This window comes from Eretmochelys imbricata, chromosome 6 (assembly GCF_965152235.1).
Source record: "Eretmochelys imbricata isolate rEreImb1 chromosome 6, rEreImb1.hap1, whole genome shotgun sequence".
Classification (NCBI taxonomy): domain Eukaryota; kingdom Metazoa; phylum Chordata; order Testudines; family Cheloniidae; genus Eretmochelys; species Eretmochelys imbricata.
In genome coordinates, this window is record NC_135577.1 from 61,628,761 (window position 1) to 61,656,722 (window position 27,962).

General features: G+C 43.6%; 1 protein-coding gene across 2 annotated transcripts in view; it reads left to right on the top strand.

The window, feature by feature from the left end:
• Positions 1 to 27,962, top strand: part of FUT8 (fucosyltransferase 8) — a 277,116-nt gene that overhangs the window by 46,215 nt on the left and 202,939 nt on the right. The window contains exon 1 of one of the 2 annotated variants that reach the window (XM_077818684.1): positions 19,921 to 19,991. The exons of the other annotated variant lie outside the window; for it this stretch is intronic. The gene's annotated coding sequence lies outside the window, so the exon portion shown is untranslated. Of the gene's footprint in view, positions 1 to 19,920; positions 19,992 to 27,962 lie in introns of those variants that run through there. 2 annotated transcript variants of the gene reach the window in all.

The following is a 27,962-nucleotide window of genomic DNA, read 5'->3' on the forward strand; positions in this document are numbered from 1 at the left end:
TTAGGCTGCTGGAGGATCAAACTCATATGTTCCAGCGTATGGCTGAGCTGCAGGAAAGGCAGCAGGACCACAGACCGCTGCTACAGCCCCTGTGTAACCATCTGCCCTCCTTCCCAAGGTCCATAGCCTCCTCACCCAGAAGCCCAAGAACGCAGTCGGGGGGGGCCACCCAGCCACTCCACCCCAGAGGAACAGAAGCAAAAGCCCAAGCAACAGAAGGCTGGCATTCAATAAGTTTTAAAGTTTTAAAGTGCTGTGTGGCCTAGTCCTTCCCTCCTCCACCACCCCACCCGGTGCTTCCTTCCTCCACCACCCCTCCCCGGCTACCTTGGCAGTTATCCCCCTATTTGTGTGATGAATAAATAAAGAATGCATGAATGTGAAGCAACAATGACTTCATTGCCTCTGCAAGCGGTGATGGAAGGTGGAAGAGGAGGGTGCTTAGCTTACAGGAACGTAGAGTGAACCCGGGGTGGGGCGGGGGTTCCATCAAGGAGAAACAAACAGAACTTTCACACCGTAGCCTGGCCAGTCATGAAACTGGTTTTCAAAGCTTCTCTGATGCGCACCGCGCCCTCCTGTACTCTTCTGACTGCCCAGGTGTCTGGCTGTGCGTAATAAGTGGCCAGGCGATTTGCTTCAACCTCCCACCCCATCATAAACATCTCCCCCTTACTCTCACAGATATTGTGGAGTGCACAGCAAGCAGCAATAACAGTGGGAATATTGGTTTTGCTGAGGTCTAACCAAGTCAATAAACTGCACCAGTGTGCTTTTAAACGCCCAAATGCACATTCTACTGCCATTCTGCACTTGCTCAGCCTATAGTTGAACAGCTCCTGACTACCGTGCTGGCTGTCTGTGTATGGTTTCATGAGCCATGGCATTAAGGGGTAGGCTGGGTCCCCAAGGATAACTATAGGCATTTCAACATCCCCAACGGTTATTTTCTGGTCTGGGAAGTAAGTCCCTTTCTGCAGCTGTTCAAACAGACCAGAGTTCCTGAGGATACTAATGTGGAGAGTGGACTAGATGATACATCTGAGGGAAGGGAACAGAAGGAGACTCCGCCGATTGGAAGGCATGAGATGCACTGTTCTAGGGTTGGGGGTTCCACGACCACCGCTCCCAAGAAGAGGAGGCGGGTGTTGGTGGTCGGGGACTCTCTCCTCAGGGGGACTGAGTCACCTATCTGCCGCCCCGACTGGGAAAACCGAGAAGTCTGCTGCTTGCCAGGAGCTAGGATTCATGATGTGACAGAAAGACTGCCGAGACTCATCAAGCCCTCGGATCGCTACCCCTTCCTGCTTCTCCACGTGGGCATCAATGATACTGCCAGGAATGACCTTGAGCGGATCACTGCAGACTACGTGGCTCTGGGAAGAAGGATAAAGGAGTTTGAGGTGCAAGTGGCGTTCTCGTCCATCCTCCCCGTGGAAGGAAAAGGCCTAGGTAGAGACCGTCGAATCGTGGAAGTCAACGAATGGCTACGCAGGTGGTGTCGGAGAGAAGGCTTTGGATTCTTTGACCATGGGATGGTGTTCCAAGAAAGAGGAGTGCTAGGCAGAGATGGGCTCCACCTAACGAAGAGAGGGAAGAGCATCTTCGCAAGCAGGCTGGCTAGCCTAGTGAGGAGGGCTTGAAACTAGGTTCACCAAGGGAAGGAGATCAAAGCCCTGAGGTAAGTGGGGAAGTGGGGTATCAGGAGGAAGCAGGAGCGCGTGAGAGGGGAGGACTCCTGCCTCATACTGAGAAAGAGGGACGATCAGTGAGTTATCTCAAGTGCCTACACACAAATGCAAGACACCTGGGAAACAAGCAGGGAGAACTGGAAGGCCTGGCACAGTCAAGGAATTATGATGTGATTGAATAACAGAGACTTGGTGGGATAACTCACATGACTGGAGTACTGTCATGGAGGGATATAAACTGTTCAGGAAGGACAGGCAGGGTCGAAAAGGTGGGGGAGTTGCATTGTATGTAAGGGAGCAGTATGACTGCCCAGAGCTCAAGTATGAAACTGAGAGTCTCTTAATTAAGTTTAGAAGTGTGAGCAACAAGGGTGATGCCGTGGTGGGAATCTGCTATAGACCACCTGACTAGGGGGATGAGGTGGACGAGGCTTTCTTCCGGCAACTCATGGAAGTTACTAGATCGCAGGCCCTGGTTCTCATGGGAGACTTCAATCACCCTGATATCTCCTGGGAGAGCAATACAGCAGTGCACAGACAATCCAGGAAGTTTTTGGAAAGTGTAGGGGACAATTTCCTGGTGCAAGTGCTGGAGGAACCAACTAGGGGCAGAGCTCTTCTTGACCTGCTGCTCACAAACCAGGAAGAATTAGTAGGGGAAGCAAAAGTGGATGGTCGAGTTCAGGATCCTGACACAGGGAAGAAAGGAGAGCAGCAGAATATGGACCCTGGGCTTCAGAAAAGCAGACTTTGACTCCCTCAGGGAACTGATGGGCAGGATCTCCTGGGAGAATAACATGAGGGGGAAAGGAGTCCAGGAGAGCTGGCTGTATTTTAAAGAGTCCTTATGGAGGTTACAGGAACAAACCATCCCGATGTGTAGAAAGAATAGTAAATATGGCAGGCAACCAGCTTGGCTTAACAGTGAAATCCACTTCTTGTGAGCTTCTCTCTTGTATTGAAGATCAGCAAGGAAGATTGGACAAATGACCAGGGAAGAGTATAAAAATATTGCTCGGGCATGCAGGAGTGAATTCAGAAGGTCAAATCACACCTGGAGTTGCAGCTAGCAAGAGATGTTAAGAGTAAGAAGAGAGGTTTCTTCAGGTATGTTAGCAACAAGAAGAAAGTCAAGGAAAGTGTGGGCCCCTTACTGAATGAGGGAGGCAACCTAGTGACAGAGGATGTGGAAAAAGCTTATATACTCAATGCTTTTTTTGCCTCTGTCTTCATGGACAAGGTCAGCTCCCAGACTACTGCACTGGGCAGCACAGCATGGGGAGGAGGTGACCAGCCCTCTGTGAAGAAAGAAGTGGTTAGGGACTATTTAGAAAAGCTGGATGAGCACAAGTCCATGGGGCCAGATGCGCTGCATCTGAGAGTGCTAAAGGAGTTGGCGGCTGTGATTGCAGAACCATTGGCCATGATCTTTGAAAATTCATGGAGACCGGGGGAGGTCCCGAACGACTGGAAAAAGGCTAATGTAGTGCCCATCTTTAAAAAAGGGAAGGAGGAGAATCCTGGGAACTACAGGCTAGTCAGCCTCACCTCAGTCCCTGGAAAAATCATGGAGCAGGTCCTCAAGGAATCAATTCTGAAGCACTTAGAGGAAAGTGATCAGGAACAGTCAGCATGGATTCACCAAGGGCAAGTCATGCCTGACTAATCAAATTGCCTTCTATGACGAGATAACTGGCTCTGTGGATGAAGGGAAAGCAGTGGATGTGTTGTTCCTTGACTTTAGCAAAGCTTTTGACACGGTCTCCCACAGTATTCTTGCCAGCAAGTTAAAGTAGTATGGGCTGGATGAATGGACTATAAGGTGGATAGAAAGTTGGCTAGATTGTCGGGCTCAACGGGTAGTGATCAATGGCTCCATGTCTAGTTGGCAGCTGGTATCAAGCGGAGTGCTCCAAGGGTCGGTCCTGGGGCTGGTTTTGTTCAATATCTTCATAAATGATCTGGAGGATGGTGTGGATTGCACCCTCAGCAAGTTTGCAGATGACACTAAACTGGGAGGAGAGGTAGATACGCTGGAGGGTAGGGATAGGATACAGAGGGCCCTAGACAAAAATTAGGGGATTTTGCCAAAAGAAATCTGATGAGGTTCAACAAGAACAAGTGGAGAGTCCTGCACTTAAGACGGAAGAATCCCATGCACCGCTACAGACTAGGGACCGAATGGCAAGGCAGCAGTTCTGCAGAAAAGGACCTAGGGGTTACAGTGGACGAGAAGCTGGATATGAGTCAACAGTGTGCCCTTGTTGCCAAGAAGGCCAATGGCATTTTGGGCTGTATAAGTAGGGGCATTGCCAGCAGTTCGAAGGGCATGATCGTTCCCCTCTATTCGACATTGGTGAGGCCTGATCTGGAGTACTGTGTCCAGTTTTGGGCCCCACACTACAAGAAGGATGTGGAAAAATTGGAAAACGTCCGGCGGAGGGCAACAAAAATGATTAGGGGTTTGGAACACATGACTTTAGGAGGAGAGGCTGAGGGAACTGGGATTGTTTAGTCTGCAGAAGAGAAGAATGAGGGGGGATTTGATAGCTGCTTTCAACTACGTGAAAGGTATTTCGAAAGAGGATGGATCTAGACTGTTCTCAGTGGTACCAGATGACGGAACAAGAAGTAATGGTCTCAAGTTGCAGTGGGGGAGGTTTAGGTTGGATATTAGGAAAAACTTTTTCACTAGGAGGGTGGTGAAACACTGGAATGCGTTACCTAGGGAGGTGGTGGAATCTTCTTCCTTAGAAGTTTTTAAGGTTAGGCTTGACAAAGCCCTGGCTGGGATGTTTAGTTGAGGGTTGGACTAGATGACCTCCTGAGGTCCCTTCCAACCCTGATATTCTATGTTTCTAAGTTGTGGGCATAATGTACCTTTCCCGGCCTCCCACATCGATGTTGGTGAAACGTCCCTTGTGATCCACCAGTGCTTGCAGCACCACTGAAAAGTACCCCTTTCTGTTTATATACTCTCTGCCTTGGTTCTCCGGTGCCAAGATAGGGATATGGGTTCCGTCTATGGCCCCACCACGGTTAGGGAATCCCATTGCAGCAAAGCCATTCACTATGACCTGCACATTTCCCAGACTCACTACCTTTGGTATCAGGAGATCTTTGATTGCATTGGCTACTTGCATCGCAGCATCCTCCACAGTAGATTTGCCCACTCCAAAGTGATTCCCGACTGACCGGTAGCTGTCTGGCGTTGCAAGCTTCCACAGGGCTATCGCCACTTGCTTCTAAACTGTGAGGGCTGCTCTCATCTTGGTATTGTGCTTCAGGGCAGGGGAAAGCAAGTCACAAAGTTCCATGAAAGTGCCCTTACGCATGCAAAAGTTTCGCAGCCACTGGGAATCGTCCCAGACCCGCAACACTATGCGGTCCCACCAGTCTGTGCTTTTTTCCCAGGCCCAGAATCAGTTTCACGCCATGAACCTGCCCAATTGACACCATGATGTGCACATTGCAGGGGCCTGTACTTTCTGAGAAGTCCATGTCCATATCCTCATCGGTCTCGTCACCGCGCTGCAGTTGCCTCCTTGCCTGGTTTCGCTTTTGTTGCCGGTTATGGTTCTACATATCCTGCTGGATAATGCACGTGGTGTTTATAGTGCTCATAATTGCTGCAGTGATCTGAGCGGGCTCCATGTTCCCAGTGCTATGGCGTCCGCGCTGAAAAAAGGTGCGAAACGATTGTCTGCCATTGCTCTGATGGAGAGAGGGGTGACTGAGAACATGGCTTACAGGGAATTAAAATCATCAAAGGGAATGGCTTTGCGTCAAGTAAAATGGACCCCTCAAAGATAGAACTCAAAACCCTGGGTTTAGCAGGCCATTGATTTCACAGAAGGAGGGAGGAGGGAGAAAATTAATACAAAACCAGTCTGGTCTATTTCTTGTTTTGATCCCCTTCATTTATCTTCATATGTTTTAGGTTGGCAGCAGACGGTGCAGTATGATTGCTAGCCATAGTCATCTCCTGGGTGCTTGGCAGAAGACAGTGCAGTATGACTGCTGGCCATCGTAGTCTCCTGGCTGCTCATCAGAAGACAGTGCAGTACAACTGCCGGCAGGACTGAATCTCCATGATATGAAACTTAGAAAGGGAAAAGACCTGGCTGAGTCACTCCCATGTCTGCGCAGGCGCCCTTGACTGACCTCACCGAGATTGGCTAAAAGAGAACCCAGAAGTACGATGACGATGGCTACCAGTTATACTGCACCATCTGCTGCCAAAAGGCAATGAGCTGCTGCTGTGTAGCAATGCAGTACCACGTCTGCCAGCACCCAGGAGACATACAGTGACGGTGAGCTGAGCGGGCTCCATGCTTGCCGTGGTATGGCATCTGCACGGGTAACCCAGAAAAAAAGGCGCAAAACGATTGTCTGCCGTTGCTTTCACGGAGGGAGGGAGAGAAGGGGGGGCCTGACGATATGTACCCAGAACCACCCACGACAATGTTTTTGCTCCATCAGGCATTGGGATCTCAACCCAGAATTCCAATGGGCGGCGGAGACTGCAGGAACTATGGAATAGCTACCCACAGTGCAACGCTCTGGAAGTTGACGGTTGCCTCAGTACTGTGGATGCACTCCGCCGACTCAGTGCACTTAGAGCATTTGTGTGGGGACGCACACAATCGACTGTATAAAAACGCTTTCTAAAAAACTGGCTTCTATAAATTTGACCTAATTTTGTAGTGTAGACATACCCTCAGTCTATAAGGTGGCACGGGACTCTGCTGCTTTTAGAGATCCTAGAAAATGTTTTAGGGAAGTTGCTTCTGACCCCTTAAGATACTCTTGTGGAGTTCTGCATGGATCTATCTTGTCTCCTCTCCTCTTCAAAGCACATAGGAGACTATCAGGAGGGCTAGTGAGGAGGTATGAGATGCAGTGTCTTGAATATGCGAATGACATGCAGTTCTGTGTATCTATTGCACCTGACTCAGCCAGTGCTTTTGAACTTCTGACCCAGTGTGTAAAGCAAGGATGAGAGCCAGCTGGCTGAAGCTCACTTTGGATAAGACTAAGATGATTTCTGTTGGGTTGGGGCAAGAACTGGATAATATATGTCGAGACTGATATCCCCCCTTTGGTAGAAGGTGTGTTTCTGATATTTGTTGGTCATCTGGGGTTTATGTTGGATTCCTAGCTATTGTTAGATGGTCAGAGAGCAATAGTATCCTGGAATACTTTTTACTATCCTTACCTGATCAGGAGACTAATTCTTTTTTTAGATGTACCCCTTGATGCTGTAATCCATGCCTTAGTCACTGAGTTGTGCTCTAAAAAGGGTTTCACCTTAGGTTGATCCAGAATTCTTCTGAGTGATTGCAGATGTGTATTCCTCCCATGGCTATTGAAGGGCAGTGCTGCTCCAACCCCCCTTAGTTTCTTCTCATTCCCCGCAGCTTGACTTGTAGCTTCCTGTGTAGATTTTACTGCATGGCTACTGACAGTGAGATTGCTGGCTTTCTTAAATAGTTAGTTAATAGTGTCCTAGCAGTTATTTGGCATTGACAGTCTGGCCCCCACTGGTTGACTGGGAGACAGGAGAGCTTGGCGTTTTGCTTATTGGCCTATGGTACTATACTCATTTCCACATTGGCATTCTTGGAATCTATGGGGTGTCCCACATTCTTCAAGATCCCAGTTAATTTGCTCACACTTTAACTGAGATCCCAGAATTGTCCAGTTGTTTCACCTCTTATATCTCTTAGATGGGAGACACAACCTGATATTGCTCTCATCAAATTCCAGTGCATCAAGAGGAACAAGCTTTGCCTCTGGAGGAAGTTTTTGCCCCACCACCTCTCTCATCATCTTCATCAGATGATTTCACTGTCCTGGACTCATCCTCCCTGGTTCTGGAAGACTTTAAGGCTTAAGGAGGATGTCTGCAGCTTTGGATATCTGAGCCAAGCTTGTCCAAGAGAACACCCATAAGTTGATGGACATTCTGCAACCTTCATCCCTGAGAAGGGTAGTCTTCCCTATAAATGAAGCTCTCTTGGAGCTACAGAGTCCCTGTGGCACATGCCAACGTCCTTCCCTCCTACTCTAAAACGTACCAGGGCAGATATACATTGATCCAAAAAGAAAAAGAGGCCAAGAGATGGGATTTAATGGTGAGGATGATTTATTCTACATCATCCTTAAAGATGCACATTTCTAATCAAAAGGTGCCTTTATCTAAATATGACTTTTTGAATTGGAATATGTCTAACTTTACAGATAAGTTTCCTAAGGATGCCAGAGTTGTCTAGTGGCTAAAATATTACTCAAATTGGTGCTCGATGTAGCTGACACCTCATCTAAGATTATGCATTCAGCTGTAACAATGAGGAGGGCTTCTTGGCTAATGTATGTCAGGAGTAATACCAGAGTTCAACAGACCATCGAAGACTTACCATTTGATGGCTGATTTTTGTTTTCTCAAAAAACTGATGAGATGTTACATTCTTTTAAGGACTCCAGGGCCACTTTACCATCTTCAGGGGTTTATACCCCAATAGTCAAAAGGTGTCGTCATATGGGGCAGCAGCAATTCCACCAGTGCTCCAAGCAGTATTTCAGGCAGTCAGTTCATTCTGCTAGATGACAGGACTACTCCAAGAGGAGACATAAGTCACACAGGAGAAGGCCCTCTGATTCCAGGTTCAGCCATCCAGCCTGTTCTCCATCAGCTGCTGGCAAGCAGTTGATTTGACGCTTCTTTTGAGAGCAGCATACCATTTGCCAACATCCAGTCCATTTCCCCTTCATTTTGGGATCAGGCTGTCCCACTTCCACAGTGCTTGGAAGTCAATAAACTCAAGCAAGTGGATTCTAAGCACTGTGGGATTCGGTACCATCCAATTCCTTCCATTCCCCCTTTCCGGAGCCCTCTTATGAGTCATAACCCTTTCAGCAGGTCCAGACTCTGCTTGCTTTGGGAGCTATAGAAGAGATTCCCCTGTAGCATTGGGGAAAGGGTTTCTATTTACGATATTTCCTGATCCTGAAGTTCAAGGGAGGTGTGAGATCTATTTTGTATCATAGAGATCTGAACAAATACATCAAATATATGAAATTCCATATAGTAATCCTAGCTACAATTCTTCCTGTGTTGGAGCATGAATGGTTTGCTGCCCTCAATCTTCAGGATGCCTGCTTCCATGTAGCAATTTTATAAATCCACAGGAAGTTGCTGAGGTTTGTAGTGGGAGGTTAACATTATCAATACATAGTTCTCCCCTTTGTCCTGTCATCAGTCCCACACATTTACAAAATGCAGGCTGAACTGTGGGAATCCATGTCTTCCCATCCAGTATGATTGGCTTGTGAGGGACAAGTCTGAAAATTAATTTCTCCACCATGATGAGTTTATTTTGGTTCTCTTAAATTGGCTGGAGCTGATTTTGAACAAAGCAAAATCAGTGTTAATGTCAACACAAAAATATTGAGTTTGTTTGGGCCCTACTATGTGAATTCAAGGGCCTTTCACCTGCATGAGTGATTCCAAACAATTTTGTCACCTATCTCTGTCTCTCCATTCACATCCTTCAACTATGGCCAATGTATGCTAAGCTGTATGGCTGTGTGCACTTTTGTTCTATGGCATGCAAGATTGCATATTCCTCCATTTCAGGCTTGGTTGAAGTTGGTCTGTTGCCCAAATTGTCAGTCATTGGACAGGCTTGTTCAAGTGTCACCAGTGACCCTGGAGTACATGCAGTTGTGGACAGGATCAGTTCAGTGTTTGTGAAAGTGTTCCCTTTGCCTGTCCTCCACTGGTCAAGACCATAGTTACTGATGCCTCCACAATAGGTTGGAGAGAACATCTGAGGACACTGAAAATTCGGGGTTTGTGGACTGCATAGGAAGCATTTATCCATATCAATGTGCTGGAGTTTCAAGCTATTTACAATGCCTGCCATGTCTTTTGGGTGCAGATCAAGAGCACAGCAGTTAATTATCCTTACTGACAATACCATTAAGGTATATCATGTGAACAAGCAGGGAGGAGCTCAGTCTAAAGCAATAAGGTTTTGGCAATTGTGAATCAGGGAAAACATCATTTTCACAGTTGCTCACTTACCAGTTGCACAGAACCATATGGCCAATCATCTCAGCAGGAACTTAGAGCCATTTTCAAGGAGTGGGGCATTCTGATGGTTGATCTGTTCGCAAAGAAAGACAGAAAGAAATGCAATCAGTTTTCCTCTCAAGTGGGTCTCAATCCAGGCTTATTAACCAAAGTTGTCCCTTTGAATTGGGGATTGGCCCTGATGTATGCCTTCCCCCACAATCATGCTCCTCCCCAAGGTGTTTCTCAAATTAAAATTGGATCATGTCAAGTGGATGCTCATTGCACTGTCTTGGCTGAGACAGTGTTGGTTCTCCAACCTCCCCCAGTCTGTCTATTTAGACTCCCAGATCTCTCACCCTCATTCCCAATCTGCTGACACAACAACATGCTCAGGTATGGCATCCTGCACCAAATCTGCGCCTAATGGCATGGATGCCACATGGGTAGATGAACAGGAAGAACAGCGTTTGCAAGCAGAGCAGTGAGTTCTACTTAATAGTAGAAAACCTCCTACTAGGTCTACCTATTTGGTTAAGTGGAAGTGTTTTTTGGTTTGGTCATTGACTAAAGGAATTCAGCTAAGGTTAGCACATATTCAAGTCTTTTTGGATTACTTGTTACATCTTAAGTCCTCAGACCTCTCACGCAGCTCCACTTGAGGGTCCAGTTGAGTGGTGATTTCAGCATTTCATCCTCCGATCCAAGAGAAAAGGTGTTGTCCACCTCTTTCCGCCTGTAAAGTAATTGATTCCCTTGTGGGTTATCAGCAGGGTGGATTTTATTGAAATCAAACTGATTTAAATCACTAGTCAGGAAGACTCGATTTAATCATGGATTTCTACATAAAAGTGCATGTTGGTTGTTATAACCTTAATACATATTCACAACTCAGAGATAGATGTAGGTTTCATTTTTAGAAGGTACACACTATACATTTTTAAGTGATTTATTTTGAAAACTTTTCAGATTAGTTTTACAGCTGTATCAGAAAATGAATGATTGGTTATTTCATTTACCAAAGGTAACTGAAACAAATATTTATGAAGTCATTGGGAGGTGAACTATCTCCAGTTCAGCAGGTTAATCATTAATATTTGAGGATTTTCTTGCCATGCTGTACTAGGAGGAGAACATCACCAGACAGACATTTAAATTGTTTTATTTAACTAAAACAACAACTTTGTGTACTCTAGATTTTTTTCTTCAATGGCAAACACATAATATTTTAACAAAACAAGCATATGAATTTTTGAATTTAGTTAAACATTCAAGTTTTTTAAAATCAGGTTTGTTTTTGTTAAAATTGTTAACTAAAATAGTTAAATGAAATATTTTTTTAAAAAAACCCCAAAATTAAATTGACTATGTCAGCCAGGTCAAGATGAGAAACTTAAAATTTTGGCTTCTGCAGCTAACTCAATCATCTTCACCTTCATTTTCCTGTTTGTTCATAATCTGGAAAAGAAAAACAAGCTTTCCTGCTTTTTCAGGTCCCAAACGATTTCTCAATTTGGAATGAATTAGTCCAAAGGAAGAAAATATTCTTTCTACATCAGCAGAAGAAGCTACTGCTGTTAAAAGTGAGATTATCACTTCAACAGTCTCTGAATCCAAGTCTTAAGTGACTTCCTCCAGTTCCTGGTGTGACTTTGTTTAAAATGTCATTAGCAAACATATTTCTTGAATGGTTCACCCTTAGCTCTGAAGTTTATTATAATTGGCATTATGGAGGGATGATTGCTGGATGTCCATGTCATAGCCAACCCCTTTTCTTCAGCAGTTAAGGTTTGACACTGGTACCGAGACTATTTGCAAGAAAATGAGCTGCAGATAGTGCTTGTCCCATTTGTTTTTTTTTAATGCTTGTAATTTAACTCTGTCATTGCATATTTCTCTCTTTAAGATCTCACTCAGTTCCTTCCAAATTTCGAAAGCATCAGCAAGAAAACGGCTATTTCCCTGCATTTTGTTTAAGGCTACAGAAATAAGCTTCAGGGTACTCAGCATGTGTTCAACATTTCTCTTAAGCCCAATATGAGAACTTGGGCTGTGACAGTGCCATCTATTTTTTCCCAATTTTGTTCACAAACTGTCATCAGATTAGGCCAGTTTTTGATACAGTGCTCAAAACAGTCCCCTACTGAGTTCCATCGCACGTCTTGTGGGAGAGTTAGCTTGGTTCCGCCCACTTTTCTCAGAGCAGCTGCTGCAAAGAGGTTGTTACAGAAGTATTTTGCAATTTCAACAACATTAGCCTTTATTTCTGGAACACTGAAGTCTTTGGCTAGGAGGTACATCAGATGAGCACTACAACCATGTTGCTTGGGACTCTCGTCACTCTCTTCTAAATTTCTTTTAATCTTGGATACATTTGCAGCATTTTCTATGACCATGGTGCGTACTAGACATTTGAATTTTTTTTTCAGTTTGCTATAGCTTTTACTGCTGCTGCTTGTAAGTATTCTGCTGTGTGTGCATTTCCTGATGTATCAATTGTTTCTGTAAGGAAGACATTCCCTTCTTCTGTTGCCACACAGGCACATATAACAGGATCATTGTGGACATTGCTCCACCCATCAAGACTCAGGTTAACAATTTCACCCTCTAGACCTTTTGCACACTGCTCAGTTTCTCTTTCATACACTTTATCAAGCAATTTGCCTTTGACATCTGCTCTGTTGGGTGGACTGTATCCTGGTCTTAATGACTGAACCATGTTAATGAAGTGTGGGTTCTCAATCATACGGAAAGGAGATTTTGTTGCATAAACAAACGGGGCAATCTTTTCATCAATTACCTCTTTTTGTAATATGCTGGTTCTTATCACAAACTTATCTATGGTTGTTTCTGGATGACGGAAATTTTTTTTTTTCTTTTTTGCTACAGGTGGTATACTGTGGCTATGTGACCTATGGGATGTGACTGAAACACTATAATTGGCAGTTAGCTCTGAAACTATAGAAAATGATGGTGATCTTGAAGGTAGATAGTCTTCAGAATCCTGTATGTTGAGGATGAATTCTAAACAAAATGTCAATGCAGTTAATTAATTATTATTACCATACTGCTCAGTTAGTGTTACTCATTGCATTCACTGACCCTCCGTACTACTTTAAAGGTGAAATTGTAAAAGGAAGATCTGCCTATTTCAGCTTTTTATTTTTTATCACAACTGCATCTAAAATGATGGTACCATAGAGTAACAACTATATTTTTTGCTCAAATATGAGAATTCAAGAATAATCCAGATGGAGACAGGCAGTCCTTAAGAAAGAAGTATGAAATACAAAAGTTTACCAACCTGAAGATCCTGCATGTTCAGACATGTTCCTTTCATCATCTTCAGCCCAGCTTCCTCCTGAGAAGGAACACTTCTTACGATATTGTTTCATTCAGGCAACCAGGCCTTGTATTTCTTTGTTGCACTGTTTGCATTTTGCAGGCATGACCTGTCTTACCCACAGGTAGAGGAACTTCATTAAAATGTTCCAAAACTGGGTCTCTCTTATGGCCTGCTGCCATTATAGGTTTTCCCTTCTAGTGAGAGAATGGTATGGTGAGGACTACACACAGAAAGACCTTGAAACTTCTGGAATATGTTACTCAAACGGTTTCACTTTTGTTTCTACTGCTTGTCCCTCCCTTCTCACATTTATCTCCAGACTTCTTCTCCTTGTCCAGATCTATTCAGCCCCCAACAATCTTCTATTCATTGAACTTTTTGAAACTTTGCACTTTTAGAGAGAGGTAAGGGATTGACTCTGTGTACACAAATTTACAGAGGGACAATAGGGTTGAGGACTGTTATTTCTCACCTCTATATATTATTTATTTATTTAAAAACATTTTTGCTGTTAACAAGCATGTTATCTGCGGAGATACACATCCACAGTTTGAGAACCGCAAAACTAAGCATCTCTGATGGTATCTTCTAGACTGAGCACTGAGTCCCATTGGGTAGATAGAAAGATTAACCTAAATAACGTATACAGAAGCCCCTGGAACTCATTTACAAAAACTTTTCTTAAACATTACATGAATATATTGTGTCATACTATAGAATTTGAATGTATAATCCCTATTCCATGATGAGATACCTTTGAGCTATAATGTATCTTAATTAAAACTATATTTAGATAGGTTTTTTCCTCAAAAAACATTTTTATAAAAAAATATCTGATTTAAATAAGTGTACCTGTGCCTCATTAGCTCACTTCTACTGGGTTTAAAAGAGGGCATCTGGACCCAGTGAGAGAAAGAGAGACGCGTGAGTCAGTGCTGCCTGAGTACAGATTGGAGGAGTAAGCAATGGAGCAGGTGAGAGCTACTTGGAAAAGACTGTAGACAGGGAAAGTTCTGCAGAGACTCCTGGGAAGAAGGAGAAATTGGCTAGGAAGCCAGCAGAGGAGCTAGTTTTTGTACCTTCTTGAACTAAAGAACCTGTGCTGAAAGGCGGAAAAGAGCTGAGATGATTGATGGGACTGTGTTTTAGGCAGAAGAGTCATGGGACTGCTCATAAGAATGACTCTACTGGGTCAGACCAATGGTCCATCTAGCCCAGTATCCTGTCTTCTGACGGTTGCCAATGCCAGGTGCTTCAGAGGGAATGAACAGAACAGGCAGTCATAGAGTGATCCATCCTGTCTTCCACACCCAGTCTCTGGTAAATAGAGGCTGGGAACGCTCAGAGCATGGTGTTGCATCCCTGCCCACCCTGGCTGATAGCCATTGATGAACCTATCCTCCAAGAACTTATCTATTTCTTTTTCAAACCCTATTATAGTTTTGGCCTCACAATGTTCCCTGGCAAAGAGTTCTACCGGTTGACCATGTGTTGTGTGAAGAAGTACTTCCTTTTGTTTTTTTTAAACCTGCTGCCTATTAATTTTCATTGGGTGATCCCTAGTTCTTGTGTTATGAGAAGGAGTAAATAACATTTCCTTAATCACTTTCTCCACACCCAGTCAAGATTTTATAGACCTCTATCATATCGCCACTCAGTTATCTCTTTTCCAAGCTGAAAAGTCCTAGTCTTTTTAACCTCTCCTCATATGGAAGCTGTTCTATATCCCTACTCATTTTTATTGCCCTTCTCTGTATCTTTTCCAATTTTAATGTATCTTTTTTGAGATGGGATGACTACATCTTCATGCAGTATTCAAGATGTGGACATACCATGGATTTATATAGCGGCATTGTAATATTATCTATCCCTTTCCTAATGGTTCCAAACATTGTTAGCTTTTTTTGAGGCTGCACATTGAACGGATGTTTCCAGTTCAGTCACTCTCAGGACGCTGGCCTGGAGAGTGGTGTCCTAGAACAAGGGCAGAAAGGAATTGGGAGTGGAGTGCTGGTGGATTCCTCTGTGAGGAGCTTGGAAAATTGCTGTAGAATTCTCTGTTTTACTGTGGGAATTGGGAGAAGAGTTTTTACTATGAAGGCTCTGTAGATTATTGTATGTGTACCTGAATAAATTATGTCCAGAGGTGGGATTTCAAGTGGACACTGGGAGAGACTGTTACCTTTATTGCTGGACTGAGGGGAAACTGGGGGAGGCACACCTGTCATGTTGTGGCTTGCTGTTGGGGGATGTGCCACTTCTTACAGGTGCCTTGTGCATTTCTTACCTTAAGATGTTTGGATTGTTTTTTGAGTATGACTTAAACTCAAACCTGGATTTGTAATGATTGATTTACAATTGACTCTCAACATGTGAGTTTTAGGTGCCTAGAAAATCTCTGATTCACAAAGCCTGGATTTGAAGCCTAGGCTCCCAATACAATGAATGGAGTGAGATAGGCTCCTCAGAACAGGATTCACAAAAGCCAGCGTGCTAGGTGGAGAGCTGCCCAAGTTAACCAATGCAAGGTACCAAGCTGAGGGGTGTGTGCTAAGCTCTGCCCCTCACTGCGCTAGGTGCCCAAGTCTGGGTTGCAAGGAGTCTCCTCTCTCTGTTTGGGATCTCAGCTGCAAACCCTCTCTTGGATTTAGGTGCCTTGTGCTGTTTTAGCAAGAAGCTGGGGTGGAGGGAGGAGGAGGAGGGGAACATCCCTCATTACTTTTAGCCCAGTGGTTAAGTTACTAACCATGGCTCTTCCACAATACAGGTGAGTACCCTAACCACTGCAACATAAGATATTCTGATGTGGCACTCCCTCAGTCTCTCCTGTTGAAACTGTTCCACTATGGATAAATAATGAAATAATCATGAGGCCAGAGTCGGAGCAAGCATCAGAATGACTCTGTAGTTGCAAGATCATGTGTCCATTCCCTCTGCTCTAATGACTTTTTAAATTATTTATCCAGAATGGAACACTTTCAACAGTAGAGGCTGTGAGGGAGCCCCACATCAGAATATCTCATTGCCCAGTGGCTCAGGTACTCAACTGAGGGGAGTAGATCCCTGTTCAAATCCCTTCTCCCCTACCTTTCTTTTTTTTTTTTTTTTGAGAATTCACCTACAGATAGCCTGACCCAGTAGTCAAGGTCTGAGCATGCTTACTGGATTGGGCCCCGCAGATGATTTAAGCAGAGGAGTGTCTATTTATTTTTCCCTGGTTCATGAATCAATGTGGGGTTTAGGTGCTGGATGCTGGTGGGGGGCTGCAGTGCACATGCACAGAGCCAGAAAGAAAGGTACCAGAGAACTTCTACTGCAAAAAAAATTGGCACCAAGCCAGTTTAGGCTCCTATAGCATTCAGTGGCAGCCGAGCAGGGGTTTTGTGAATCTTAGTGGGGCCTGGTTCTGTGATTTAGGTGCCTAAAGTAGCAATTGGGCACCTAAGACCTTTTGTGAATCTAGCCCAAAGTGCATAGAGAGGGTCATCCTATAACTTTATTACCATTCTAAAGAGAAACTTGATGACTGTATTATTGCATAATGTTTCTCTAAACAAAAGTGTTAAATTCATTTCTGTAATGGTTCATACTATATTTCTGGTACTTGTAATGATCTATAAAATTGCTCAGTTTTCCTAAATAACTGTTTTTAAAAGAGAAACTAAAAACTGCCAATATTTTGATGTATTCTTATATTCAGCTTTCTCTGACTGTATTGTTCAGTGTGTTTTGTAAGGATGTCTTTTTGTACATTATTCTGTATTTAGAAAAGCACTTCATAGCACACCTAGTGTCTTCATAGTCATGCTTTTTGGATTTTCATCTTAAATCATGTCAAGGCAAAACTGTTGACTATGCAACCCATAGCCTCGAATGAATCTTGTCCTGGGCAACTCCTTTGCTAATTTTCAGGTTTGACTAATTTTAATACTGCGAAAAAGGGATTTGTAGTGAAAGTGTGACAGAATTTTAAATATACCAGTGGAAGCTGTATTAGTAAAATTGCTGATGAAACTCTCTATACTTAGCTTACAGTAAGTTAATAAGTAACAATTGTACACTGGCAGAATTTTGTTGAGAGATCATTATTGATAAAACAAATATTTGAACAGGTACATACACATCTAAATTGCTTGACTGTTCACACACTAAAAATCTCATCTGTAACTCACTGTGGTTACATCAATTGTTTGAATGTAAACCACTTATAATCTTACGGATGCTACTTTCATCAACAGTGCTGATTAAAATTACTTTATGCCATGAATATGTACAGTATTAGACATATAGGTAACACTGCTTTAGTCCTTACTGCTGCAATGTTGTACCAGTTTCTGCTGTTAATAGAGGCAGCTACATTAAAGTTTCATTTGCCTCATCACTAGCTTGTATCTTCGCTCAGCCACTGATTTGAAGAGAGCAGGAGTTTCCTTTCTAACTCTCCAGTGGTCTTTTTTGGGTGGACTTTTTGAGACCCATGCTCTTTGAAGCATTTGTGATATAATATGCCTGGGCAGAGACTGCTCTGATTGGCATTGAGGGCAGAAAAGTGTTTCCTTTATTTCATTGGCCTCTCCAAGCATTCTTCTTCCAGTAGCTGTTAGAGCAGGACTTCAGAGAACCGTTGGTCCCTGCTTGTTGCATCCTTTTACAGGGATTTTGCCAGGCAGGTCAGAAAGAGACCATCTTAACAATTTTTTGGCTGGTTTGCCTGCCATGTAGAGTCCTCCAATATGCATTTGAGAAAGGATAACATTAATAGCTGGGGCAGAAAATGTTTAGTTTGTGGACCCCTAAATGCCGCAGGGCAATACAATTTCCGGCTTCCCTTTGCTGATTCTTTCACTGTCCCTGCTGACTCTGTAACATTTTCCTGTCCATCCTTTCCTCAAATAAGTTATCAGGTCCCTTAAAAGTTGTTGCTGATGTTTTTGTTTTGTTTTTTGACTCCACAAACTAGAATGGACTGGACTAACTTAATATTAGGTCAAAACAAATCTCTATCTACTCAGAAATTGAAGAGATACTGATCTGCACCTCCTCTCACAACTCATGACAGTCATGCTGCCTGGGTGTCAGCTTTTCCTGACCTCATTGTTCAACAACTTCCTCTCACTATCTTTCCCCCTTCCCCCGAAGGTTGCTGCAGTGAAACAGAATCCCTAAAAAACAAAAACCAGAACCAACAAACCAGATACCTCCTGAAAGTGATTCCTTGAAGCACCACTAAGGCTCCCATAAATTGAAATGAAAATCATGATTAAATGGCTAAAGGTGTTCCAGTCACTCGGACTGAAAATCAGCCTGCTAAAGTCTACACTGGTGTAGATATTGAAGTGCATCGGGCAGTCCTAAACGCGAAGGTAGCCAAAGCCTTTCTGCTTCTGGACAGATTTAAACCATTTTGAACCTCATCTCCAGTCTCAGAGCGAGCCCGCATGCTTCAGCCAGTGCATGTGTCTAAGACTTCTGGGCCATATGGCCTTCTGTATTGTATAACATGTCTGTCTTAACTTCATCATGTTCTCTTCAAGGCAATGTCAATGGTAAAGACTACCCTCTAATCCAATCAGGATGAAAGGAACATTCCAGTATCTGCTATTCACATACAGCCTCTTCCCCCTTCCCCAATCCTTGTATATTTGTGCAGGTGCACAAATCTTGAGATTGGGGTTCAGAGGAATCCCATTCACAACCTCCTTCAACAATACTGGTGTTGGACACCTCCACTGAAGGGTGGGATACTCATCTGGGTCACTTGGAAACTTGGCGTTTGTTGATTCCACAGGAATCCTCTTTTCTAAAATGCACTACAGTTCAGAACAGTTTGTATAACCTACAGATTCAAGGGCATCTTTTAGTAGATCCTGATGGACAAAGTCACTGCCATATATTATATTTGCAGGAATGGTGGAGCTGAGTCAACCCCTCTGCACCAAGAAGCCATTAGGTTCTGAACATGGTGCATACAACATCAGGTGAAATAATTTTCACGTAACTGCTGAGAACAACCTACTAGTCTATGTACAAGCAGATAGTACAGAGTTCACTATGAATGGTCCTTAAGGGATTTCATCCTCTCATTTCTGTTTCTTAGGAGGAGATCCCCTCATGTAGACCTTTTTGCAGCCAGTAAAAACAGTAAGTGCAAATTATTTTTGCTCCAAGGAAGACAATCTAAGTACAACTTAAATATATCTTCTTCCTACAGTGATTTGGGAACCTGTTAAATGTATTTTCTCCTGAATCCTCATATACAGGTTGATTTGGAAAATCAGGAAAGAGACACAGTGATCATTATGGCTCCATTTTGGGTGAGACATTGCTGATTTTCTGGTTTGTTAGACCTGGTATTCGCTAGTCCCTTTTCCTTACTTGTTCTAGATCTCCTGTTGTGAAACAAAGACCGGATTCTTCACCCCAGTCCTGAAGTCTAGATCCACAAAGGGACTGACTTAGGCACTGCAGTGCCTAACTTTCAGATGCATTGCCACCCAGTGGAATCCATAACCATGAGTTAGGCACCAAAGTTCTGTATGCAATGCATAGAGAAAGTGGTGCCTAAGAAAGGGATCCACAGACACCAGTATGTTGAGTGGGGAGCTGTAAAGTCCCTAATTCTGGGGAGGAAAAAGGTGCCTGGGATTCATACATGTAAACCCTCTACTGCAGTGAACTACCTTAGCTATTTTTTCTGCAAATAGTGCTGGAGGAAGAGGTGATGCCCCTTGTTAGGGTATTGAAAACTGTATTAAAATTAGTAATTACCACTTTAATTTGTAAGGCATTTCCTGATTCTGCTGGCAGGCTCGGAAACTCTGTAGGGAAGCATGTGATTTCGTCTTCAGCAGTCTGCAAACAGCCAGCCTAGAACAAGGTGGGTTGAGTTGTGCCACTCTGCCTTAAGAAGCAGCCTGCTTTGTGTGTCTGTCTTTTTGTTCTTGTCTGTTAGGATTCTGGATTCTAGCAAATAAAGCCATATTACATTGCATCCCTCTAGAACAAGAATTTTATGTTTTTATGCAACTTCTCTCAAACTTCTCTTTAAAAAGTAAAAATAAAATGGCTGCATATGGCAATATGGACAGTGTTCAAGTTAATGAAAAAGAGGAAGATTTTGCAGCATATACTCAGACTTGAGTAGTAGTTTTATGCAAATGCTATAGAAGATACTGATAATGGACTGTTTTCCTAACATTGGTGGGAAAAAACATTTAAGTGCTTACAGACTTTTGCTTTCCACAAGAATCTGGTGAGCTGACATATAAGGACAATAGAGATTCTAAAGAAACTTGTGCCATCCACATTTTTTTAACAGAATGATGTGAGCTTCTAAGAAACTAAATAAAAGGAGAAAGTACCTGAGTTTTTGGGAAGCCTGAAAAAACTGTCCATTTGTTGTTTTGGTAACTTTCTGAAAGAGGCGTTCAGTGATCAAATTGTTCTTGGTATAAAACACCCAGAATTAAGAGAGGATGAATGTTGTGTATAAAAAAGGAACTGTTGCTAGAACAGGGGTGGGCAAACTACGGCCCAGGGGCCGCATCCGGCCCTTCAGCTGTTTTAATCCGGGCCTCGAGCTCCCACTGGGTAGTGGGGTCTGGGGCTTGCCCTGCTCCAGCCAGGGAGCGGGGTCAGGGACTTGCCCCACTCTGTGCGTGCCATAGCTCAATGTGGCTCCCAGAAGCAGCGGCATGCCTCTGCCCCAAGCACCGCCACCACAGCTCCCATGGCCTCAGTTCCCAGCCAATGGGAGCTGTGGGGGGGGTGCCTGAGGACGGGGAAGTGTGCAGAGCCGCCTGGTTGTGACGCCGCATAGGAGCCAGAGGGGGGACATGCCGCTGCTTCCAGAAGCTGCTTGAGGTAAGAACTGCCCAGAGCCTGCGCCCCAACCCTCTGTCCCAGCCCAGATCCCCCTCCCACTCTCTGAACCCCTCGATCCCAGCCCAGATCACCCTCCTGAACCCCCAATCCCTCATACCCAGTTCCACGCCAGAGCCTGCACCTCCAGCCGGAGCTCTCACCCTTCCCCCGCACCCCAACCTCCTGCCCCAGCCTGGGACCCCCTCCCACACCCTGAACTCCTCATTTCTGGCCCCACCCCAGAGCCCACACCCCCAGCCAGAGCCCTCATCCTCTCCCGCACCCCAACCCCCTATTTTGTGAGCACTCATGGCCTGCCAAACAATTTCCATACCCAGATGTGGCCCTCGGGCCAAAAAGTTTGCCCACCCCTGTGCTAGAAGGAGCTATAGAGACTGCTTTGTTTGAATCCACAAAGACGACTAACTCAAATATTTGAAAATAGACTGGATCCATCATGCCATGCTTGGAAGAATGGCTTCAGCAGGTGGTGGAAAAGATGACAACACAGTTTGGCATCGATCACAGGCTTGCAGCAAAATTGAGGAAGCCTTGTTTCTGCTGTTTAGGGACATCACACCAGCAGGAGCAGTGTTTCTTTAATAAGCTGCAATGTAAGAAGTGCAGTAAAAGGGGACATGCCACCTGGGCTTGCCACAGTGCACCTCTGCACACCAAAGGGTATGCTGAAAGGAAGCCTTGCCTACAAGTATGAATCACTGAACTAGTTTTGTGACTGTGGAGGAGTCAGCCTTGGAAGCAGTTTTCCCCAGGATGAAAAGAGGTGTGAGATGTCATTTCACAGAACTGAACAGACATCCTATCCCTTATACTACGTTAATGTAAAGGTAAATGATATGATATTGAAAATTGAAATAGATATAGGAGCAGCAAAGTCCATGATTTCTGAAGTGGTGTACAAAAATATTTCCTGGGGCAAGATTAAGAGAATCCAATGTGCTTTTACAGAATTACAATAAAGGGCAGAGAGGAATATTAGGTAGTCCCCCTGTCACTGTAATTTAAAGGTATTTATTCACTATTAGAGTTAATTGTAACTAAAGGAAATGACCCACTCACACCTCCTCCAACTGATGGGCAGAAACAGCTAGACAAGCTTAACTTGGATTGAATTGTAGTATACCACGTGCTAGACAGAATGGAGGAATGGAAAGAAAAATACAAGACTCTATTTTAATACAGACATGGGTTTGGTAAAAGACATTACAGTGAGGCTCGTTGTGTTTGAAAAGGCCATTCCTAAAGGCTAGACTTGTGTCACGTGCTCTGCAAGTCTGTAGAAAAGCAACTGAAGGAATTGCAAAAGCAGGGCGTAATTTCAGCCATGGATTTTAGTGACTGGGTTGCACCAATTTTGTGTATCCCAAAGGCTGATGTTAGCATAAGAAGTTGTCGGCACTGTAAAGTCACCATAAACTCGTGTCTGGAAGTGAACTGATATCCAGTTCCTAAACCACAAAATTTATTTGCAAAACTGGCAGAAGGAATGAAGTTTACCAAACTGGACTTGTCCTATGATATTGGTGCAAATGGCACTGGAACCAGATTAAAAAAAAATTGTTCTGACGGAATACTAGTTAGTTTTGCAAAATTACCATATGGGGTAACCAGTACCTCTGTTCTGTTTAAAGGAATAATGGATCCGGCACAACAGGGCGAGGACAGAGAAATATATAAAACTTAGAGGAGATTCTAAAGAGATTGCAAAAATATATATTTTAACAAAGATAAGCCTTCCCCCAGGCTTTTCTGGTCAGAGACGACCAAGATATGAGCTTCCTTTAATCAATAAAGGCACATATCCCCTCTAACTGGAGCATCTGCCCATCTTTTCCTAGCTGAGTCTGTCATGCCCATGAGTATAGACTTAGAAGATTCCTCATGGACCAAACAGTTAGGCCCCAGACCAATCCTGGCCCATCAGACTCTCCGTTCTGTTGGAAAGAAGCACAGAAAACCACCTATTTGAGCATGATGGTGTCTGGTTTTAGGTATGATAGAAGCACAGCTAAGGACTCTTCCAAACAAAGGCATGAGGAAGGTAAGAGCAAACACTCACAAGAAACATGAGAAATCCTCCTCCAAGACCTCATCCAAGAAGAGTTCCTACTCTCTGACTCCTAAGTGGGTGAGGCTCCAGGCCCTGATAAAGAAGTGTCAGGAGCTCACTAGGGACACAGTACCAGTTTCCCAGCAGTGAAAGGCAAGAACTTCCTGAAACCCACCCTAGCCAAAGGAACGGGACTACTCCCAGTACCAGTAAGGCAGCGGATGCTTCCTAAGCAATTGGTACCAGTGTGGAATAAGGAGGAGTCATCGGTATTGAAAACCATGGCAAAGCCGGTACTGCCATGCATGTTCTGTGTCAGCCGGCAAGGTGGGGTATGATTCCCCCTCTCTCTGTGCAGAGGCTGTCAAGCTTTGGCATTGGTGCATACACAGTCATCACAGCAGCTTACCTTCCAGGAGTTCAGATTGTGACTGTGAACACTCAGTAGGAACTTCTCACAAGAACACAACTGGGAGATAGATTTAATCATACTTTACCACATATTCCGGCATTGAGGCACCCCTCAAGTAGACCTGTTTGCCAAGGTGACAAACAAGAAGTGTACCCAGTTCTGCTCCACAGGCAGGCTGGGTCACCGATCCTTGGGGGATACCTTTCACCTTCAGTGGTTTTTGGATCTACTGTACACAGTGGCGGGTTAGCCAGTGGGGCCCGTGCCCAGGGGCCCTGGCCAATTGGGGCGCCCCTGGAAAAATGGGCACCCCCGTGCCCTGACCCACTCTGCCTGCCCATCTGGCATTCTTTCCAGAGAGTGGGGTCGGGGTGTGGGGGCTTGCAGAAGTGCCAGGCAGCCGGGGCAGGGGAAGCCACGGTGGCCCACTCACGCTCCCCGGCAGGAGTGCCGGGGCTGGCAATGGACAAGGGGGACTGCAGGCAGAAGGGGTGGGGAGGGGCCTCCACTTGCTCTGGCCCATGGCCCCACAAACCCCTAATCCACCTCTGACTGTACAGGTTCCCTCTGACTCCTCAAATATCCAGAGTTCTACTCAAAAAAGGACAAAGCCAGAGGAGTTGTTATAATTCGTACTTGGCACAGAGAAACATAGTTCCATATGGGATATACTGACCTTTCACTCACTGATCACTCTCCAGGCATCTCCTCATCTCCTCTCCCGGGGAGGCGGGAAGATCCTTCATCCCAATCTCGCAGTTCTTTGCCTCAAATATGTCTAGTTGATGGTTCACAGGATTAGAAATTACTGGTTCAGAGGAAGTAAAAAGAGTGCTATTACACAGCAGAAAACAATGTGCGCTTACTTACAAAAATGGACAAGCTTTGCCTACTGATGTGACCTCAAACGTTTCACAAACAACCTCATGGCTGTCTGATATATTGGATTACATCCTAGAAGTACAAAACTTGGGGCAGCTGTTGAGCTCCATTAGAGTCCACCTGGTAGCCATCTTGGCTTTCTATTCTCAGACAGAATGTGTGGCAAAGGGCCAATGTTATTGTGGTGGGTCAGGGTGCTGCCCTGGCCCCTGTTCTTGGGGTCGGCTAGTTCACTGGAGAGGGGGGAAAGAGAGGGGAGAAAGGGAGTGGGCAAGGGACCCAGGTCCACCCCCATCTCTGGTCCCAGCCCCTTCAGCTTCATAGGCCTCTTTCCCCTTGGGCAGGGTTTCTCTTGGTCCTCTGTACTGGGGGAGTCCCTCTGCCCTGCTTGGGCAGGGTCTCTTCCCCTGATACTCTGATTCTCTGGTTAACACCAATATGCCTCCAAACTACAGTCAGCTCTCCTTCCCTCCACCTGTCCGACTGAAGCAGTGGTTTTTATTAGGTCTCAGATGGGGCCTTAATTGGCTCCAGGTGTGCTAATTAACCCATAGTAACTCTCCGTAGTCCACAGAGAATAAGGCTCTGATTATCCTGGGGCTTATATACCTCCCATCTAGCACTCTCCTGCTGCCCTCTGGCCCTGCTATATCACAAAGGTTATTCCGTATTCGCCCACCCAACAACGAGGTTCTTCAAGGGGCTCTGAAATCTTTCCACCAGTCAGATGTTGTCCTTTGGTTTGGCACCTCACTCTGGTTCTTAAATTACTTACAAGATCACGGTCTGAACTGTTGGCTACCTGCTCACTCCTCCATTTATCAACGAAAGGTGTTTCTAGTAACCATCATGTTGGCTTGGCGAGTTGGGTAAATAGTAGCTCTTATGGCAATCTCCCTTTCAGAGTATTTTTCAAAGACAAGGTCACGTTACGAACATACCCCCAGGTTTTACCAAAATATCTTCTGAGTTCCATATTAACTAACCCATTCACCTCCAAATCTTTCCACCCTAAACTTCACCTAGGCAAAGAAAAGGCACTGTTACATACACTTGATGTCAGGAGAGCCATGGCCTTCTAGCTTGACAGGATAAACCTTTCAGGCAGACTTTCAAATTATTTGTCTTGATTAAAGACAGGTCAAAAGGGTCTGCAGTCTCTAAACAAAAGCTTTCCAAGTGGATATCCAACTGCATTAGTTGTTGCTACCAATCTTGTAATCTCGAAGAACCCTCAGACATGTGAATTCACTCTACCAGGTCTGTTTCCACCTCCAAAGCCTTTCTAAAAATCTTCCCATCACTGAAATATGTAGAGGTGCGACTTGACACTCTCTATACATATGTTTGCTGAGCTCTTTGCAATAACTCATGACTCTGCTTCTGATGCTGCATTTGTCTCAGCTATACTTTCCTCAGTATTGGACTTATCTCTGAAGCCCCCTTCTTCCTCAGGGGAACTACTCAGTAGGACCTAGAGTGTCGATAGGGACACTACTCGAAGAAAAAAAAAATGGTTACCCTGTCCAGTAACTGTGGTGCTTTGAGATGTGTTCACCTATGGATGCTGTATCACTTGACCTCCTTCCCCTCTGCTTTGGAGTTCTCTGCTGTGGAGCTTTGCAGTAAAGAAGGAATTGAGAGCAGTTTGCCTGGGCAGTGCTATATAACAACAGCAAAGAACGTGAGACTGAGTAACATGCAGGGGCGTGCTGAACGGACATTGCTATGAAAAGTCTTCCATCAAGGGCTCAAGGGATGCAAGACATCTAAAGTGAAGCACCCATAGGGACACTCGTCTCAAAGAACCATGCTTACTAATGCATCCGATGAAGTGAGCTGTAACTCACGAAAGCTTATGCTCAAATAAATTTGTTAGTCTCTAAGGTGCCACAAGTATTCCTTTTCTTTTTGCACAGGGTGAGTAACCATTTCTTTTTTTTTTGTAAGCATAGTGGAAAGAGTTTTGTAGGATAAACACTTCTGTAAGAGCATTCATAGTACTTTGTCTGTTAATGAAATATCAAATTCATCTTGATCTCTTACTTCACCACCCAACAATGACCACAGCAACACAGTCATTTAGAGTTCAGAGAGAAATCTGCTTATATTTATGAATGTAATTTTAATTGGGGGAGAAAGGGGAGTTAGTGACGGATTATGAGGCAAGTTTACAGATAACTCTCATGGGTATTAGTGGGAGTTAAGAATGTAAGTACCCGTATGCATGGAGATAAGTCTTCTGAATCTCTATTTTTTTTAAGCTAGTCTTCTCTAATCTATTCTTTATATTTTTGCATGAGTATTAAATATTACTGAACATTTGGGTAAATGTATGGCTGTGCTTGCTGACAATTGATTTATAAGCACATTAACTGATTATATGGTTCATTTTCAAGGCTTACTACAAGAAATTTAATTCTGAGTCTCAATGAATGTTGAAGATTTACTCTGTATAGTATGTTAGTAAAGATATCTCTGTTTAATGGTCACAAAAATGCTGTGGCTTAAAGGATTTGATAGGCTATAAGGAAGTGACTTTTCCAAATCCCATTACTTAAAATGCAAGTAGGTAGGAAACTTGATTCTTCATTAGAGAAAAGAAATTGTTTTTACTCTTGTATTGAGTTTATATGACTGACACATCTGCCTAAATGTGGACACTAACATTTTGCTGAAATATTTTAAGGTGTATAACATGTTTTTGTTACATGTGATTTTTTTTTAAATAAAAGCTTTTTTCTGGATAGTGAAGTAGATTACAGCATTGCAGAAAAATTGAAAATAATGTTTGATCATGGTCTCTGTTTTCAGTGCATCATCTTCCGTTCATGTTACTTGTTTTAAAGTGTGACCCTTGTTATCAAGACTGTGCATTATTTTTGAATCACATTTTAATAATGTTAGATCTGATTATGGTGTTCATGAAACAAAATCACTTCTTTGGTTTTAAGAAAATCATACAGGATTGATGCAGGGAGGATTAATTAAAATAACTGACTTTAAATCATTTAAATCAGCCACCAGGAAACCTTGATTTAAATTATTTATTTTAATCTTGTTTTGCCTTTGTACTTTTTAGTTATTTTTGTAAAGAAAGGTTGATTCTCATTGATTGGTAATCATTAAAACATGCTGGTTTGTAACTAAATATAGTGTTTACATTCGATTTCATACTTTTGGTAACTTGGAAGATATGCTGTTTTTATACAGATTTATTTAAGTAATTATGTAGCTTAACATACATTTATTCAGATTCTTAATTTTGACATTTTTATTGTGTTATAAAATGGTGAATGATGCATTTTTTTATTTATTTACCGGAGAATTAATATTTTTACTCATGATTTTTGTCAGGCTGCATTTGGATGGTAATTAAAATTCAATTAAAATTGCACAGAACCAGCATTTTATTTTTTTATTAGTTAAAAGTGCCTTAAATTTGAGGAATATATAAGAAAAAAAGTTAATAAAAACATATTTTGCACTTAATATTGTCTAATTTATTAAACCAAGGAAATATCTGTAGTTAGTGAATTTAACTGATTGTTTCTGGTTACCATGTCCTTTAAGATTAATATTTGGAAACATATGCAAGCTGTAAGTTGTTGATCTTTTTG